Source organism: Mirounga angustirostris, unplaced genomic scaffold, assembly GCF_029215605.1.
Source record: "Mirounga angustirostris isolate CCGP_5_RB_7025 unplaced genomic scaffold, mMirAng1.0.hap1 SCAF_3, whole genome shotgun sequence".
Lineage (NCBI taxonomy): Eukaryota > Metazoa > Chordata > Mammalia > Carnivora > Phocidae > Mirounga > Mirounga angustirostris.
In genome coordinates, this window is record NW_026991711.1 from 159443833 (window position 1) to 159465260 (window position 21428).

Below are 21428 nucleotides of genomic sequence, written 5' to 3' on the forward strand. Positions count from 1 at the left end.
AGGTCCTTCAAAGGAGAGATACTGTGGGAGAAAATATAGTTGTGCCTTGTGGGCCATATTTTCAATCACTTGCTCACAAACTGGAAAAAAAAAAAAAATCAAATCCACCACATACTAGTTCTGGTACTGGTAAGTATTTAAATCTATCCATGAATAGATGAGAAAGCCCCTATATTTCTTTTATTTATCTGTAACTTTTTTTACAAGAAGGAAAAGTAGTTCAATAGAGGTGTAGGATCACATGCTAGCTGGAAGAAAACATTTACAAAAATAAATCTCTGTGAAGAGACAGAAAATTCCTTTTAAAATCTAGTTCAAGTTACATATTACAAATCACATCAGAAAACTTATTCTTTTCCTTATGGTAGTCAGTGTGTGGATTATTAGGGACCATGAGCCCTAGCTTGGAAGTAGACACTTAAATCAGTGACTTTATTTTTATTGCCAAACACAGATCTGAATTCATATAATAAGAGAGCAGTAGAGATGAGATATGACAGAATTCATTAATGTGCCAAGGACGTGGCCAACTTGTCTACAACTAGTTAAAAGGCAAATACACAGATTGATCATTTTTCTTTCCAGGACTGTACGTCACAATACACATGGCCTGTTTCCTAAAACCTTCTGTCTAATGTTTAATAGATTGATGGAACTTCAAAAACAACACTCTCTACAATCCTGCTAGACAAGAGGGGACATGAAGATACTCTAGGTTAGAAGAGAGACTATTTGCAGTCTGAGCTGGGAAGAATTAGACTTTTTACTTCCTATTTCCCCTTTTAAGATTTTATTGTTAAGTAATCTCTACACCCAACGTGGGGCTCAAACTCACAACCCCAAGAGTCTCATGCTTTACTGACTGAGCCAGCCAGGCGCCCCCTCCTTCCCCCCTTTAAACTAAAAATTTCCTTTGGCTTCAAAGGGGGTTGTGGCTTGAATCTGAGATAAAAATAACTGGTAAACCATTTTGATACGGTTTTGACTTTAAAAAATATTCTATCTTCAGCTTGCAACCCACAAAGTCGTTGCCAGATTTATCAATATGACCTCCATGTGGAAGACGTAAAGGCCAGTTTTAAATTCTCCTTTTCTTCAAGGAGCGGCACGGAATAGTTGTTAGGGGTCAAAATTACCAAGCTTTGACACCTGCCGTTTCTCCAATATTAGGCAGAATGCACAGCCTCTCTGAATCCCAATATCTTGGTGGTATAGTGGTGCCCCCTGCCTGGCCCGCTCCCCAAGGATTACCCCAGAAGGAAAAATGAGAGTAATACATGGTAAACCTTTGAAATAAGAGTTATTCTAAGGCAGGATATTATCTTCAAAGCTCAAGTTTAGTGTTCTGGGGACTTCATAAAACATCATCTTCCTAGACCTGTATGTTCTTTTAAAGAAACAATGTATTATTCATTAAACTGAAAGTGAATAAATTATTCTTTGGTCCTTAATTGTCCAATCTTCTCTAGATACTAGTCTTTAATTGCCCCATGTTCCATCCTTGGTCAAAGCACTTAACTTTATCTCCTCGACATTTGCTGATCCATTGTTTCCTGTTTGCAGAATTGTAAAGATTCTACCTGGCAAGAGCAGATAAATTAGCTAAATTAACTGCTCTTTGAAGATCTACATTAAGAACAACTAGATGCACTGATGAGAAGACTTTTTATTCTTCGTTTGCACAAATGCACCAGAACTGGTATAGGAGAACGCAGATTGATCCCCTCAAACCAGAATCTCAGCCTCATGATATTAGCCAAAAATGGAAGTTGTCCGACCAGGGCCAGGTATCTTAACTTCTGGGGATGCTCTGAACCACCAGACACAGTACCTTCATCACCTTCTGTTGTCTGGTAACCAAACCGGACTGACTTGGGCAGCAGCCAGCCACAGTTTTTTGGCCCAGTGAAGACTAATTAGTATGTCACATATTTCCCTGAACGGCTTACACCATCAAGTTTACTGCGTTTTATGTGTGTTTGGAACTATGTACTCTTAAATGCACACTACTGGGCATCTTAAATGGTTTACATTATAAAATGTTCCATAATTTGCAAAGTAATTTTCAAATACGTTACCTCATTTGAGTTTTGTAATAGCTCTCTAAGGCAGGAAGCTCACTATGACTCCCACTATAGAAATGGAGAATCAGAGCCACGAAGAAGTTACACGACATGCTTAAGGTCACATGGGTCATAAAAGAACAGGCGGAGAGCCTCATTTCCTGGCTCCTGGTTTAGTGTTCTATGGACTGTAAGCCTCCCATCATCATACTCTGTCCATCCATTCGTTCAGTCACTCAGTCCCTGCAGTTCGCTGCAAGTTTACCCCATGGTAGCAAAGTAGAAAATGCTCTCACAGCCCCAGCTTCTGGATAAGTCATAATGACAATCTGTGCCTCAGTTTCTTCATATGTGTAAGTCATAATAAGAATCTGTGCCTCAGTTTCTTCATATGTAAACACGAAGGGTTTGAACTAGATGATTTCCAAATCAAATCCATGGATAGCATGATACAATGGGAAGAGCACAGCATGGAGCATGTATCTTAACAATTCAAGATTTGAATTTTAGCCCTGCTTCCTCCTTCCTGGCTGTATGATTTGGAAAAAATTATAACCTTTCTGGTTATTAGTTTCCTCATATGTAAAGCCACAGATGCTAACATTAACTTTGAAACAATCTTATGAAAAACAACTACAATAATATATGTAAAAGAATTTGCCAAATGGCAAGCATTCAATAAATATCAATTATTCTGTTTAGTGTTAACACTTGTCATATTCTCAAGGCATTTTATTATTTTTAATAGCAGTTTTATCATTATCTATAAAGGCACTGCTAGCTTTACTAACTTCAAAGAGAAATCATTCAATATACTAAACATCTATATGATCAAAAATAGCTTTATGAAACAATGTTTTTACTAAGCAGTTAATCTGTAGGACCGTAGCATTGATTATTTTCCTGAGGATCAACGTCAGAAGAAGACCTGAGATTCAGTGATAAGAAATGTGAGCCAATTTTAGTGTGATTCTCCTCTTCTGTTTCTAATAGGAATACGAAAAATAAGCAGATCAATTCTACCTAAGAGAGCAGATAAAATCTTAACTGCATAGGCTTATCCTTTAAACCAGTAAAGAAAGGAAGCAGGTCCATGTGAAAAAAAAATTATTTATGATCTTCAAAAAATGGAGCACAGCTAGTGGGTTTGAATAATTCTGCTTGCCCAAATGTTTCATTAAAATTGTGAAGTAAAAATATATAATTTATTTTTAGAAATCATTTAGGCTTACTATTAAATAGTAACCTATCTGGAAAAATTAAATCACAACTGTTTTATCAGAGAAAAGGTAAGAAACCACATAGCTTCATCACGAAAAAGAGCAACTCATCAGTTACAGTGAATGTGAAGGTTTTAATGTAGTTCCGGCAGGGCTGAGTCAGATTAGAGAGAAAAATCATACAGACATATAAAGATCTTTCTCTTTCTGTCTCTCTTATTACAAAGTAAGCATTTGGGTAACTTTTTCAAATTTAAAATTTTTATTTTCAACAGGTATTATTTTGAAGCACCATTTCAGGTCCAGGTGCCGTGTGGAAAGTGATTGATGTTCCAGGGATGGAAAAAGGGTGGATACTGGGAGACATCCAAGTTATAAACATTTAAGAATCCTGGAAAAATACACATTTCCTCTAAGAATAGATCCGCACAAAGAATCTAATTTTATTTTTGTTTGTTTGTTGCTTCATACATCCAAAGTAATATTATAAGCAGTTTTCAAATAAACATAATTAATCTTTGACCCTATCAAAATAACTACCCATTTAGCTTATCTATATTTTTGTTTACTAAAAATATCAACACCATATTTTAATGTATGTAGTTCAATGCCATTTATATTCTAAACATGTCTTACTTCAATACAAAAGGAATTTTTTAAATTTGTTTAATTTTATAAACAGTTAAGTAAAAAAATGTTTTAGAAAATATTAGAAAATGAGCTTTAGAAGGGAAGGAAGTTCAGTTTTTATAAAATTCACCTTGAATTTCACAAGTTAGTGTATATTATCTTTGCATACAGACTTGAAAACAGTCTCTGAGCTCTGTAATATGCAACCTAATAAAATAAAACTTAACTGGCACATATGACTGAAGATATCAAGTTAATCATTGGATTTCATATTCAGAAAAGCATTTTTTAAAGCCTTCATTGTAACACCAATTTTTGAATGCTCAGATATGGTACAGGTTCACTGAGCAAAGTCACTCTCAAGATCCTGCATTTCTGCTCTCCACCCTGTATATGTATTTTTTCACATAAGGTTTGTACTAGAAAAAAGTAGTTAACCTTGCCAAAACCTATTATAAATCCCCAAATGTAAGGTGCTATAATTTTTAAAGGTAATATATACCTACTTTATGGTCAAAGATGTGACTCTTTGAACAGACTCCATTTTATTTAGACCAAGCTTGAGATGGCCCCTACTTCTGGACCTAAAGGTGCTAAATTTTATGATAATAGTAATAATAAAACCTCACAGAGCTTCAAAAAAGAAAAAAAAAAGATAATAAAAGTGCTATAAATATCCAACTTTTTTTTTTTAAAGATTATATTTATTTATTTGACAGAGACACAGCGAGAGAGGGAACACAAGCAGGGGGAGTGGGAGAGGGAGAAACAGGCTCCCTGCTGAGCAGAGAGCCTGGTGAGGGGCTCGATCCCAGGACCCTGGGATCATGACCTGAGCCGAAGGCAGATGCTTAACAACTGAGCCACCCAGGCACCCCTTAAATATCCAACTTCTAAGAGCAGTTGTGTTTAGTTTGGTTTTTCTTCTTAATATAATTTCTCAAGAGAGAAAACCAGGAACTCATCAGGCTTTATGGTCAGGGTCCTGATAACAGTGAAGAATAATATAAGCCCAGCTATTTGAAATACCAACTTAAAGAATCTAAATAAGCCTAATGAACTTCACTTATACTGACTAAAGTCAGAAATAAGAATAAAGGTGTGAGGGGTGCCTGGGTGGCTCAGTCAGTTAATCTCTGCCTTCGGCTCAGGTCACGATCTCAGGGTCCTGGGGTAGAGCGCTGTGCTGGGCTCTCTGCTCAGCAGGGAGTCTGTTTCTCCCTCTCCCTCTGGCCTTCCCCCACCCTGCTTGTACACCTCCCTTCCCCCTCTCAAATAAATAAATCTTAAAAAAAAAAAAAAAAGAATAAAGGTGTGAGTAAACTGTGATGACCTCACTCCTTAAAACTTCCAGTAACAGTCTTGACCTTCAATCTATCAAGATAAGCAATATTATGGTCATGTCAGTATTTAAAGTAGGAAAAAGTTACACAAGTCATAAACTTATAGATCTCGTGATTTCTTTCATTTTCCATTTATTATTGGTTCAGGTTTATACAACCTATAGAAGACTAGCTCAATTGATTAGGGAGTGGTGCCAATGAGGCCAGAGGATCATTTTGGTCTTTGGAAATAAAAGTTAGCTGTATTCTGTGCTTTGCTATAGCACAGAGTAGAGCTAATTCTATTAAGGCATCTACAAAAGGTATGTCATTGGCCCCAAAGGGAAGAAGGTCAAAGCAACATATATGGTTCATCATTATCTGTCACTACTTACAGAAAAATAATTCCCATGCCTTCATGGGAGTGGGCCAATGGTATCATCTTTGGCACTATTCAATACATATTTAGATAATTTAGAGTTGAGCAACTATGAATCTGAATTTAAAATACATTATTGTATTATTTACTTTATCTAGCTCTTATTTCAATTTGCTATAATTTGTTTTTAAATAACCTCCTTTATATCAATTATTTTAGTAAATGATATCCAGAAAATATAGCACTAAATGCAAATTACTTTGTCTTACATATTATTTTATAGATACATTTTCCATTCCCAGGACCGAATTCAGCACTCTTACCATTCAATGATAAGCAAAGCCTATAGTATTAAATGATTCAAAAGAGCTTTAGTTTTTATTATGAAAGTCTGTTAAATAAAATTATTTTTATTTTTTGTTCATTCATTCATTCATTATTTACTGAATGCCTACTCTGTGCCAGGCTTTGTCTTACACAGTAGTAAAAAGACAGAGGAAGTCCTGATACAGAGCAGACTCATAAACACATCTACTTCCTACCCACCTTAAACAAATACAATGCACAAATAAAGGAAAACTTTTCTTGAGCCTAATCATTATTTTGGGAAAAGGTTTGAACCTTACACGTTACACCCCAGAGCTAACAATAGCTGTTAAAAAGAAAAAGTCTCTAGTTACACAGCTCTGGCTTCTGTTCATTTTGTGATTATTATTATAAGTCAAAAGTCTATAGCAATAAAAATGACATCAACAGGAACAAGAACAATAATATGCACCAAATATTGTCTATAGCTAGATTAACAATGCATATTCATTGCATGAGGGTGGGTGGAAAGTCTTGGGAACTAGCTGACTCAATAAAGGCCAATAAGGAACAAATCATGGTAGCCTTTCCACTTCCAGCAGGTCACAAGGCTCTCAGAGTAGAAATTAAAATCTGGCTTACAACTTGAAAAATGAACTTCAAGTCATAGTGAAAAGATCAGTCAACATCATGTTGAAGAAAAAAAACCTTAAAAAAACTGCTTAGGCCATCAAGAGTTCATGACACTTTATTATTATTTTTTGTTATTTGCAAACAAAGGAAAAAATCCAACTTTTGCTAAAGTAGGCAGTGTATTAGGCCAGCAAAGGCAAAAAACATGTCTGAATGCCTTACGAGCAAACATCTTATTGTCTTTTAGGAAAGGAAATAACATTAAAAAATACATATAAGTGAAAAAATATGGAAATATGAATGCAACATCTGAAAACTCTTAGTTTAGTCATCCATAAACCTCTTTACATAAAATAAAGCAGGTACCCTCAACGGACTTCAACTTACATATTTATAAATAATAAACATACAGTACTATACAAATATGTTATATACATTAAACCTACACACAAGAGAGAAAAGTTTAAAGGACTAAATAAAACTATATACAAGTAGCATATCTAATTTTCTTTCTTTCTTTTTTTTTTTTGAACAAGATTGCATTGCTCACAGCCTGGCTTCTGGCCATTCCACTTTGGTGACCACTTTGTAGAAATAAAAACTGGCTGAAGACAAAGTCAGAGGAAATAGCAATTTAGCATATATTACTCATGAAAACATTCTGTAAAAGGGTATGTTTTAAGGTAATAAATATAGAATAGCATTGTAAATCTGTGAATAGAAAGATTCTGGTGTATTACTAAAACTATATTAACTTCCTAGTTGAATTCCTAGGAATCACTGACCATCAAATAAGCCTAGCCTTGAGCAAGATGAAGAGCATGATATGTATGTTCTCAAGCAACAATACTAATGCAGAAAATTTGAAGTTAGAATTCTCAACACTCTCAACACCTGGTGTGTCACTTGATTATCTGTCAGGATAGTAAAACTTCAATGTAAACTCTTAAATTCTGAACTAGGGATAATTCAGCACTGAGGCTAACATTTACCTTCCTTACTCTTTCTTCTCAGGTGGTATAAACAGAGATCATACAGATTATATAGATTATGTAAAGGATCAAGTGAACAGATTACCTCTCAGCACTTGAGAAGCCCTCATTTACATAATGAAACATATTTACTAATTAAACAGACTTGTCCATTGACAAGTCTGAAACTCTTTCTAACCTAATGTATCTGAAATAAATAAAACTGCATTTGTTTAAAATATTCTTTAATTGATTTTTGCCCACCAATTTTGCCCAGCATTTTCCATTTTGTAAAAATTAGTGAGGTTTCTCTTAATCAAAGTGTGATGAATGCATGCATTGTGATATTACTCTGCATATTTCAGCCACTAATAACTTATTTAAGTTATTGTGGCTATAGGAGGAATAGTAAAGGCCCTAGAAGACACATTTTACATATTGACTCAATTATTGGCAATCAAGCATTACTTAGACCCATTGTTTAAATGAATGCCTTTGTTTTATCAGATTCTACAAGTGCATGAAATAGAAGTGATATTGTTATATTTCTCATATTTCTCCTTGAGGTTTTTATGAAACCTTAAGAAGAAAGTATATAGGAAAGAGATTGTACATTTTACAATTATAAGTACTTGATCTAAAAAAAAAAAGTCGTATGGCCTAAGATTAATGCAAAAATATTATGGACTGAGATTTAAACCAAATTGGTTGTGTATGCATTTACTTATCACCCAGTAGGCATGGCAGAACTCCATCTTATTATGTTTAAAAGTATAAATCTCAAATTTGTACGTCATATGGATGGAATGTATCCAGCAATAAATATGCAGTTTAGAGGAACCTTTGCAATGCTGTAGAATAATTTGGACAGCTGGTGTTATTGGTTGATCTACAAGGTTTTTGGTGTTCTTATCAATCTGCTCTTTTACACTTAATTTAAATTTAGTATAAATATTCACTGTCAAAAAAATTAAATTGGGGGAGAATGATCTCACATTTTAACTCAGGATATAAAACCAAAATATTAGCAGATGAAGTACATGGGTAGGTGAGTTTTTGTGGTTCAAATGGTATAGAGACAAAGGAAGTGGTAATTTGTTTTTGTTTATGCAGACTTAGATGCAGTTCTAAATGAAAAAGAAAAATCCTTCTACTTGCCAGTTCCATGGTATACATGCTCTTTTTATTAGAAAAACTTGTTAAATTACTAATAACATGTAACATTTGTTGACTACTCCCTCAAAGCATTCCCACATATTATTTTACAACAGTTTGAGGAGATTAGAAGTCATTATATGTAGCAAAAGGCAGATATGGTAGGTAATTTGGTGTGTTTTAACCAATCTTGGATTTACACAGGTAGAGGAAGAAAGATTTTGTTCTGTTACCTTTCATGTTGGAGAACATGGACTCTTTGCAGCATTCTTAAACTGTAGTTTAAGAATTACTTATGTAACGAATATTACGTGGTTCTGTCCCTTTTGCATTCCCTGGATATGTATTGTTATTATTTGGGCTAGAGTTATGCTGGTGTGATTTCCGCAGCCCTGATGGACTGTCTTCATAAAACCTGAATCATATTGTTTGCTTTTTCCATCCAACACAACAATGTCCACCTATGTGGCCAAGGTCATACTGGACTCAGCCCTACATGAGATTCTAACTTAATTATATTTAATTTCTTCTTCAAATAAGGCAGCATTTCTCAAGTGCTTTTAAAGTGATTGCAAAATCTACACAGGAAGACAACAAAAGAACAAGGCCTGAGCATATTTTGCATGCATTCTGTCAAGCTCAAAGAAAAATTGGCCACTTGGAACACAGAGAAACCTAATACAGGATTGTATCCAATGAGTAAAAGGGAAATCCAAGAGAAAACTTCTCTATATTATCCATCAAATAACAAATGAAAAGCAAGGTATTTGCAAACATGGGAGCAAGTGGAAATATGGGAGGCCACCTCAGGAACTTAGGAAAGCAAGGTAGCATGCAAAGCTTTAATTTGCTAAAAGAGAAGTTTCAAATGATCAAATTACCAATTATTAAAACCAAGAAGGGTAAAAATTCTTCAAACATTGAGAGAAGAGACTGGAATAGAATGTCAGTTCTACTCATACACTAACACAAAAATATCTATAGTTCTCCCCTACACTTTACTAAATATATCACTGACACATCACTCAGTTCTAAATTGAGTTGATATGTACAATAGTGTAAATACTGAATATTTATCTAATTGAAATTACAATATAACTCTACTGGGGGAATGGGTGGGGAAATGACGGGGGTACATGAGTAGTAGGCATAGGAGAGTGGGGATACTAAATCCTGAACAGTATACTTTTCCTATAGTGAGAGATCAATAGATAATGTCTACAATAGAAAAATCAAGAATTTTTATCACTTAGAGGAAAGAAACAGCACACTAATAATTTACTATGATAACTCTGGGGTTGTTCAAGCAGAGAGAATATTTATATTTTTAATCTATTGTTTGTTTTTTTTTTATAAAGATTTTATTTATTTATTTGACAGAGAGAGACACAGCGAGAGAGGGAACACAAGCAGGGGGAGTGGGAGAGGGAGAAGCAGGCTCCCCGCAGAGCAGGGAGCCCGATGCGGGACTCGATCCCAGGACCCCGGGACCATGACCCGAGCCGAAGGCAGTCGCTTAACCAACTGAGCCACCCAGGCGCCCTAATCTATTGTTTTTAAGGATTCAGAATTTTAAGAGTAGTTTTAAGCAAAAATGAGTTATCCTTATTTTTAATTCTGACAAAATAAACTGATATTGATCCATACACTAAATAATGAAAATCTGAAAAGTAACTGAAAACAGGCCATTGTGTATAAGATACCACCTTGGCCAAGCTAACCATAAAGCCTGCATGATCATTACGGAAGGATAGAAGATGCTGGGAAAGAAAAATGATGTGACAAGCTATTAAAGAACTCGGCTCTTTTTGGAAAATATTATTTACTACATTACAAACAAATAAAACAAAAGATTTTTTAGTATATCCCCCAACCCCCAGAAAAAATTGGTGTCACTCTTTGGAGCCTATTTCTAATTCCTATATCTTATTTTATATAATATTTTTAATTCCATCTAATTTTTCTTATTTTTTGCTTTGTATAATGGTATCTCTTGCTTGACCAGATGGCAGTGAATCAGCCAATAATCACGGAAGGCACATAGTAATATATTAACATCCTAATGAATTATCGCAGATCTGTTTCCAAAAGTCACAACCAATAATAAAAATACAGAGTTGACCTGGAAACAAGATTGCAAGATCTGAAAACATCCTGGTACGGCATTCTTGTTTTCCATCTGTAATAGAGACTTCCCTTGCTTATCCAGTTTCCATTACCAAAGTCTCCCTAAGTAAAACTTAAAATTTGTTCAGGTAATCACCTCTTCCTCACATAGCCCAAGTGGCTCATGGGAGGCTGCCCCACCCTCCACTCCAGAGGTACGACCAGTTGTTTCAATGGCAATCACTTTGCCAGTAATTAGTTTATAAATGGGTACATGATTCATTTTTAATCAACGAAACACAGGAAAGATTTGCTGGAAACTTCAGAGAAAGTTTTTCATTGTTCTGGCAGAGTAATGGGATCTCTTTCTTCTCTCGTGTCAAAGGTGAACAACATATCAAGTGGTTCTGACTACTCTTGGCAGCCATCTAATCTCCAACAAGTTAACCAGCCTTAGGATGAAGCCAAAGCAGAACAAGCAGATGGAAACATGCCTTGATGGTAACTGGACTACTGAATGAATCAATCTATACCCTACCCACAATCTGTACTTCCTATTAACATGTGCTAATGGTTTCTTATACGCCACTCTTAATTGGGTTTCCTATTTTACATATATGACGGAATCCTAACTAAATTCAAACTGATAATTCTTAGAATCATTAAACACTGTAAACTCAATTTTAATCTTTTTTTCTCCTGTTCTATATAATTCCAGAATTTCAGGCTCAAATAAACCATGAAAAATGCCACTCCTGTGTGTGTGCATGCACATGCACATACACACACGGTGTTACAAATGTGTACATGTGTATTGTATGTGTGTGGCTGTGCGATGGAAGGCAGTGGAGCCTCCAGAACTGAGTGGGAGTATTTTGGAGCTAATAATGGCAACCTGGGAAGGTACAGTAAATGACAAAAGATTGTCAGGGAGGCAACAGGGATAGTGGGGAGAGAAGAGCTGGCTTGAGGAAAGGCCTGTAAACAGAACCTCACGCACATTATAAGGCACACTATTCCTATTTTGATACGTCAGTATGTTTGCTCAGTGTGAGGTTTCAAGCAATTTATAAATTAAAAAATTATCAAAATTTATCATCTATTTACTTTTTCATTTTCAGGTTTTACATTTATTTCCTAAGATAGAAATTTCAATAGTTTAAAGAATAATTTAAAGAATCAGGTAATTCTATAAAGTCTGTTATGAAAATTTATAGTTGTCCAAGTTTCCTTGCCATTTACTGTTCCCCAGAGGCAGCCACTTTCGTTTCTTTCAGCTGGTTCTTTTATCCAAATAATTCAAAATCTCTAGTTCTCCATTCTAGACATTATCTATTGAATCCCATCATGTGAGAAGTTAAAGGTTTAGTCTCCTTTACTCCTTTGCTCCCACCACACATGTACTCCTTATCACTCCCACTGCCCTATCCTCCCAATAAAGTTATATTATAATTTTAATTAGATTAACATTCCGTATCTACAACATGGTAGTAGTGCTTGTATAAACTCAACTCAGATTTGAATCATATACTACTGGGATGTGGTAAACTGATTCTCTGAAACGAAAAAAGTCCTGATTTGTTCAGTTTGCTGATTTCAATGATAAATAGTCCCGCCTCGGCTAATTTCAAATTACTGACTTAAGGTCTTAAAATGTGAAACAAATGGGCATATTCAGTTCTCAACAAGCTCTTTCCCTTTGGGTTAATAATTGTCATGTTTGTACTTGTTTGCTACATTTTCTATGTATTTATAAATTACAAAACAGCAAACTCCCCATGTAACTCCCTTCTTAAAATGTATAGATTTATCAGATATTAATTTTTTTGTTTTTGAAAAAGTATTCTGGCACCTTCTGTTCTGGTTGCCTTAAATCTTTGGTACACCAGTACCCTGGGATCTCCTTTCACTAACGTCCTGAGGATTCTCTTTCCCATCTTGGATCCCTTGTTCCTGGATCCCATGTGTTATGGACTGAATGTTTGTGTTTCCCCAAAATCCATGTGTTGAAATCCCAACCCTCAGGATTACGATATGAGGATTGGGAAGTGATTAAGTCACAAGGGTAGAGCCCTTATAAATGAGATTAGTGACGTTATAAAGGAGATCACAGAGAACTCCCTCACCCCTTCCACCATGTGAGGTCTTTTACAATGAAAAGACAGCCATCTGCAAACAAGAATGTGGACTCTCAACCAGAACTGAATCTGCCAGCACTTTGATCTTGGACTTTCTGGCTTCTAGAACTGTGAGAAATGCTTGTTGTTTAAGTCACCTAGCCAATGGTACTTTGTTATAGTAGCCTGAATTAAGACACCATGTCTTCTTTCTTGGTTTACTGCCTCATTTTGGTGGAGCACTTCTCCAGTAACTTCTTAAGAGACTTATCATATCTAGAAATGTCTTTATTCTACCTTCACACTTGACTGATAATAGGAGTGACTATATGACTCCAGATGGAAAGTAATTTTTTCCAGAATATCGAAGGCTCTGATTCATTTTGTTTTAGCTTTCAATGTGGGCATTGAGAAGCCCAATGGCATTCTGATTCCTGATCCTTTACACATAATTTGTTTTTCCTGTGTTGAAAACTCTAAGCACTTTGTCCAAAGTACATATGTTTTTAGGATTAGAATGCATTCAGGTATCACTCTAGTAGCTTTAGTTCCACTTGTATTCCAATATGGTTTTAGGAGTAGGAGAAAACACATGGAATACTGAATACCCTGGAAGCAATATGACAGCCTATCATCTGAATGTGCCCACAAGGCTGTAACATATATAAATATGTATGCTAATCTGGAAAAAAACCCATCTCCATAAGGAATTGATGAGGAGTTTTCATTAATTCTATATTGTGCGTATGGTGGGGGTTGGGGGGAGGATTAAAGGAGGGAAAGAGAAAAATAGTTTGGACTGGAAAAGGGAAAAAATGACTTTTCTGCTTGACGTTGAAGAATAGGCAGTTTAAAAGTACTAGTAATGGATTTGTATTACAGAAAAGGATACAGAGCAAAAAAACCAAAATGATTCATAACTCTATCCCACAGAGAAGTTCTCTGAATGTTTTAAATGCTGCTAATAATAAAAAATAGATGAGCAAGGATAGATAATCCAAGAGGTTATAAAGGGATACTATGAAAGTAAAATTCTTCTTCCCCATTCTGTCTCACCTGTCATAGGTGTTTAGTTATTCTCCTAGGATAAAGTTAAAAGCATATGGAAAGTATAAAACAATTACCAAAGTTATCATGTCAGAATAGTATTCTGCCCTTGTTTAATAAATAACAAGTCTTCTGTACTACTTTATACAGACCTACTCCATTCTCTTTAATGACTATATGGTATCCCAGGGTATTGACAAAGGTTCAGAAAACTATGGCCTGCAAGCCACATCTGACCCCCACTTGATTTTGCATAGTCCACGAACTAAATTTTTTTTTTTACATTTTTAAATAATTAAAGAAAGTAAAAAGAAGAATACCATTTCTGTGACACAGGAAAGTTACGTGAAATGCAAATTCCAGCGTCTGTAAACAAGTTCCACTGGAACACAGCCAGGCTCATTCATCTTACGTGCTGTCTGTAACTGCTTTTGCACTACAGCAGAGTTAAACAGTTGTGACAGAGACCATAGAGTCTGCAAAGCCTAACCTATTGACTCTCTGGCCCTTTACAGGAAAGGTTTGCTGATCTCTCGTAGAGACTATTTACTTTATTTCACTCAACATTATGAACTCACAGAATTTCTAATTCTATGAGTGAAAGGGGTAAAAGTGGCAGCATGAGCAGAGGTAAAAAAGATGCAAATATGGCAAATAATCAACTGGATGTTCAGTGATCTGGGTCGGAAAGTGATGAGAAACAGAGCAAGAAAGAGATAGGTTGTGGCCATATCATGCCATCATTAGAATGCCAGGTAGAGGAAATCTGCCATTCATCTGGCAGTAAGTCAGGAACTACTGAGGATTTTGAGCAGGGGTGGGAAGTAGCATAAACAGGATCTATTTTAGGAGATTAATCTGGCCGTGCAATATGGAATTAATGTAGAGGGTATTGCTAACAGGTAAGGAAACCATTTTTAGGATTATTTCAGAAACCAATAAAAAAGGCCATGAATTCGTGTGACGATGTAAATTCCAAGATATAAATGTACCCTTGAAATAATTTCTACAGTTCTGAAAATCAAGGAAAGGTGTCTGTGTGTTTCTGAATGTGAAGCTGTTTAAAAATCACTTAGAATTATTTCTTTCTATAAAAAAACATTAAAGTATATCTCACCACGGAAGTTTTGGCCCACTCTTTTTCAGTACACCCAGCTATAATTTTTAAATGTCTTTTCCATGCAACCAACAACCCAAGAAACTAACTGAGCCATGCACTAGTTGCTGAATTAAGCTGGAGTATGGCATCTGATTATTTGATTATTTCTTAACGTATTACTTATAATCTTAAGGCTCAAATATGGCAATGTAAGACATACAAGATTGTCTGTTATTTCAAAGGCAAATGTGAAGTACTCATCATAATCTGGTTAAAAATCCTAAATAGCAAAAATGCTGGTCTTCTAGACGGAGTAATTCTAATTAACCTTATAAAAATAAGATTTGTACAGTATGTGGAAAATTAAGGATATAAACAACCATTAAAAGAAAAGCCTAATTACATTATAATAATTATGTTCAACGGACACAAGAGGCAATAGTCACATAGCAGTACCATAGTTTAAATGCCATCATAAATAATATAAAATGGTAATGTTCTTTTGTGTTATTATTCACAATAATATTTTAAATTACTCTTTTAAACATCCAAATAAGTTGTTCTATTAGCAGAGGGATTTGAATATGTACGCTGTAGTTACTTTTTTAAAAAAGGGTAGGCTGGACATCAAGCTAAATTATATTAGGAAATGAACAAATAAAATAAAAAGTTAATATTTAGAGTACAATTTTATATGTACCACTATGTTTAGGGTTGGAGGAATAACAAGAAGAGAAAAAAGAATATTTGGTTCAGTGATGCTTGGAAGGGTTTTATTTTTCTAAATAAAATAACTGGCCATTAATTAATTGGCCATTAATAATTGGCCATTCTAGTGATAAAAGTAAGCACAGTAGTTTAGAACTTGAACTCCAGAGACAAGAACTGAATTCCATATTGTGTGATTTGGACAAGTTCTTTAACCACTTCAAGCCTCAGATCCCTCATATACTATAATGATAGTATCTACCCTGAATTCAAAGGGTTGTTGGTAAGTTTATATGTGTTATATATACTTGCCATTGTAAGAATACTAAGTACTGAATAAGTGATAACTACTGTTTTTAATGTAATTATTACTTCCCATCTTAAGATTTATCCTTTGGTGATTGCATCTTAGGGTATAAAGAAGATGGAAGAGAGAAATGGAAATCAAGAGTAACACCATAATAATTACTCCCGATCCCCTTCCGACCAACCTACTCAAGTATTGGTTTAGGAGAAATGATAACATTAAGTCCATTATTACTGTGGTTCATGGACTTTGATGGGCACTTAAAGAGCATGTTATAGAAGCTGTTATTAGGATACAAAACTAGAAGGTCCTCAGTGGGTCCCTATCTAAGGGGTGCCTCTGAATCCACCAGAATCCCTAGAGTTGAAATCTCCCATCTTCATCCTTACTAGAAAGCCTTGCAAATGTGACACTGTCGGAAACATCTGACTTACGTATTTCTCTGAGACAACCTTCCCAATGTGCTGCTATATTCAGTGGTCTATTTACAGGCTTAAGGAGCCATGCTTCATAAAACACAGTATCTCCATAAATATAGATGGAGAAAGAATTGTGCATGCCTGAAAGGAAATTTTGACAACACTAGCCCTACCTTGCTTGTTCTGGATAATTGCTTTACATAAATGGTGTTTTCTAAAAAAAACTTCATTAATTAGTATATACTATTCCCTACCTCAAAGATGGTATTTTTCTTTTATATTATTATATTGTGGTAATTGTCCTCATATATATTTATATTTTAATTTCAGATGAATTGGGTGGCTGGTAGAAAAAATTCTTGGTCATATAAAAGATGTACAGGGAAATGAATACATGACCAGTTAAAATGAACACCTCAGTTAAAATATTTGTTTAGCAGTCATATAACTACTCCAACTCTCAAGTGATGATTTGCTTTGCCTTAAATAATATATGCTTCACTGATTGGTATGAAAGACTCCCTTGACTAATGAGTAAACCTAGCCAGCTATCTATCCTCCATATCTTAATGTGGCCTTGCTTCTCTGTTCTGGCATCAAGTACAACATAAACTGTCATGAACTGATACAAATAAGTTGTTGTTGTTTTGTTTTGTTTTTAAAGTTACTTGATTCCCCAAGTCAAGTTTTAGTGCTACAGTCAGAAGTATATAGAAAACAAAATGGGGAGGGGGGTTGCTTGTGTTTTAAAGAAATGAATGCTGAACTCATAAACTAACCATAAAGAACAGAAGGCTGAACTCCATGACAGTTCTCCAAGTTATCATGATTAGAATCAAGATTAGAATAAGGAAAATGCCTTGAAAGCAGACGAAACTGGCCTACAATGCAAAAAAAATGCCTTCAAGAAGATTCATATCCAAGAATGAGAAGTAAGGGTAAGATATCAGGTAGCCGTGGGCAGACCAATGTGAATTTGATGGCAACCCAGCTAGCTTTAAGATTAAGTTATATATACTCTACCATAAAATCTCCAGGACGCCGAGGTGCAAGAAAGCATTGTTTTGTGCAATATAAATTAATCAAATAAAAATCCAGGAGCAGGGCAAGACCAGCTGCATTGTTTCTAGTAATGTTGGTGCTTTAGTCATATTCATACATTTGCAATGTTTCAAAGTCTCAGCTGATAGCCTTTGCAAACGTAAAGGGTCTACTGTATTTACCTTAAAATATATTTGTCATAGAGTAAAAGAAAAACTTAGGGTTGTTTTCAGATGATACATTGCTTACATTTAATTGATTTCATTCTTAAGGTATAAATATACTTAGGTAAGTCTATTTGTTACTCCAATTTGAACAGCTATATTAAGCATAGTTCTCTGAAGTAGATACTCGTTAACTTCAGGTCAAATTGAAATCTCATTTATAAGTACAATGCTCTCATATTCCATGATCTAAGTCAGTGGCAATAGGTAAACATGTATTTTCAGGAATATGCTTTAAAAGTTATCTAATCTCAGAGGGGGGCAGGGTGGTGGAAGAGTAGGGGACTCTGTTTCAACTGGTCCCCTGAATTTAGCTGGATATCTACCAAACCAGCCTGAACACCCACAAAATCAGTCTGAGATGTAAGAATATATATCTGGATTTCTACAAGCAGAAATTCTCCACCAGTTGCAAGGTATGAAGAGTGGAGTTGTGATTCTGCAGGCAGATATCAGAAGATAAACAGAAGGGGGAGGGAGCCTCCATAAGCTGGCCCCTGGAAAGTGATATAACACTGGAGCACAAAAGCATCCTGCACCAGGGACCCCATAACTTGCAGAGCCCTAGCAGCGGGCTGGGAAGAGCTTAATAACAGCTCTCAAACAGGATCCAGGAGCTGCGGGGGCACGCACAGGCCAACCTGGGACTGTTGGGTATTTTTTCACACCTATATACATTTTTTAATATAGATATAAGCATCAATGTAGTCCTTTTTTCCCTATTCGGTATTACCTTTATATATATATCCCAGTTTTATTTTCCCTGTAACCCTGGGAAGTAGTGTCCTTTAACAGAATAAAATACACCCCAGAAGAACTGAAACACCCTACCTTGTTCACACTGAGAAATTATAGCCCCCTTTCCCTTCAGGCCTCCCCCTTTTTTTTCTTTCTTTTCTTCTTTTTAATTTTTAATTTCTTTTTAATTTTATAAATTTTATTCTTGGGTTTCATTTTGCCTTTGTTTTTTCGGTGGTGACTTCCGACCACTCCAGATTTTTTCAGGGTGCATCTTGTCTGGATTGTGGTTGATATTTTGGACTCTATACATTCCCTCAATGACCCCTCAACAGAATGAATAGGAGGAACTCCCAACAAAGAAAAGAACTAGAGAAAATGGCCTCTCCCACAGACCAAATGGATATGGATATAAGCAAGATGTCAGAGATAGACTTCAGGGTAGCAGTTATGAAATCAATAGCTAGGCTTGAGAAAACCATTAGCAGCAATATAGAATCTCTAAGGGCAGAAATGAGAGCTAATCAGGTCGAACTTAAAAATGCTATAAATGAGATGCAGTCTAAACTGGATACTCTCACAGCTAGGGTAAATGAGGCAGAAGAACGAATTAGTGATCTAGAAGATAAGCTGATAGAAAGGAAGGAACAGGCGGCAGCCTGGAAAAAACAACTTAAAATCCATGAGAATAGACTGAGAGAGATTAACGACGCCATGAAACATTCCAATGTCAGAATTATTGGGATCCCTGAGGTGGTGGAGAGAGAGAGGACTAGGAGGTATATTTGAGCAAATCATAGCTGAGAACTTCCCTAATCCGGGGAAGGAAACAAGCATTCACGTCCAAAAGGCAGAGAAGACCCCTCCCAAGATCAAAGAGAACAGACCAATGCCCTGGCATATAATAGTAAAAGTCGCAAATCTCAGAACCAAGGAAGCCACCTTGAGAGCAGCCAGGGGGAAGAGATTTCTTACATACGGAGGGAGGAACATCAGAATAACATCAGACCTGTCCACAGAGACCTGGAAAGCCAGAAAGGCCTGGCAAAACATATTCAGGGTACTAAATGAGAAGAACATGCAGTCAAGAATATTTTATCCAGCAAGGCTGTCATTCAGAATGGATGGAGAGATAAAGAGCTTCCAGGACTGGCAAAAACTGAAAGAATATGTGGCCACCAAGCCAGCCCCACAAGAAATACTAAGGGGGATTCTATAAAAGAAGAAAGACCCCAAGAGTAATATAAACCAGAAATTTACAGAGACAATCCACAGAAACAGGGACTATACAGACAATGGGATGGCAATAAATACATATCTTTCAGTAATTACTCTCAACATGAATGAGATTTTAACACTCCACACTCAGCATTGGACAGATCATCTAAACAGAAGATCAACAAAGAAACAAGAGTTTTGAATGACACGTTGGACCAGATGGACTTTGTGGATATATACAGAACATTCCACCCTAAAACACAGAATACTTATTATTCTCAAATGCACACAGAACTTTCTCCAAAATAGATCACATGCTGGGTCACAAATCAGGTCTCAGCCAATACCAAAAGACTGAGATTATTCCCTGCATGTTATCAGACCACAATGCCTTGAAACTGGAACTCAATCACAAGAAAAAATTTAGAAGGAATTCAAACATTTGGAAGTTAAAGAGCATCCTGCTAAAGAATGATTGGGTCAACCAAGAAATTAAAGAAGAACTTAAACAATTCATGGAAACTAATGAGAACAAAAACACTTCAGTTCAAAACCTATGGGATACTGCAAAGCTGGTCCTAAGAGGGAAATACATAACCATCCAAGCCTCTCTCAGAAAATTAGAAAAATCCCAAATGCACAAGCTAACCTTACACCTAAAGGAGCTGGAGAAAGAACAAATAAAACCTAAACCAAGCAGGAGAAGAGAAATAATAAAGATTAGAGCAGAGATCAATGAAATAGAAACCAGAAAAACAGAAGAACAGATCAATGAAACTAGAAGCTGGTTCTTTGAAAGAATTAATAAGATCGATAAACCACTGGCCAGACTTATCCAAAAGAAAAGAGAAAGGATCCAAATTAATAAAATCATGAATGAAAGGGGAGAGATCATGACTAAGACCAAAAAAATAGAAAAAAATTATTAGAAATTATTACCAGCAACTATATGCCAACAAATTAAGCCACCTGGAAGAAATGGTTGCCTTTCTGGAAACTTATAAACTACCAAGACTGAAACATGAAGACACAGACCATTATAATGAAATTGAAATAGTAATCAAAAACCTTCCAGAAAACAAAAGCCCAGGGCCAGATGGCTTCCCAGGGGAATTCTACCAAACATTTAAAGAAGAAATAATACCTATTCTACTGAAGCTGTTTCAAAAAAATAGGAACAGAAGGAAAACTTCCAAACTCCTTCTATGAGGCCAGCATTACCCTGATCATAAAACCAGGTAAAGACCCCATCAAAAAGGAGACCAATATCCCTAATGAACATGGATGTCAAAATACTCAACAAGATCCTAGCAATAGGATCCAACAGTACATTAAAAGGATTATTCACATGACCAAGTGGGATTTATTCCTGGGATACAAGGGTGGTTCAACATTCACAAATCAATCAATGTGATAGAGCACATTAATAAAAGAAAAGACAAGAACCATATGATCCTCTCAATTGATGCAGAAAAAGCATTTGACAAAATACAACATCCGTTCCTGATTAAAACTCTCCAGAGTATAGGGTAGAGGGAACATTCCTCAATATCATAAAAACCATCTACGAAAAGCCCACAATGAATATCATTCTCAATGGGGAAAAGCTGAGAGCTTTTCCCTTAAGGTCAGGAACAAGACAAGGATGCCGCTCACCACTTCCCTTTTTCGTTCAACATAGTGCTAGAAGTCCTAGCCTCAGCAATCAGACAACAAAAAGAAATA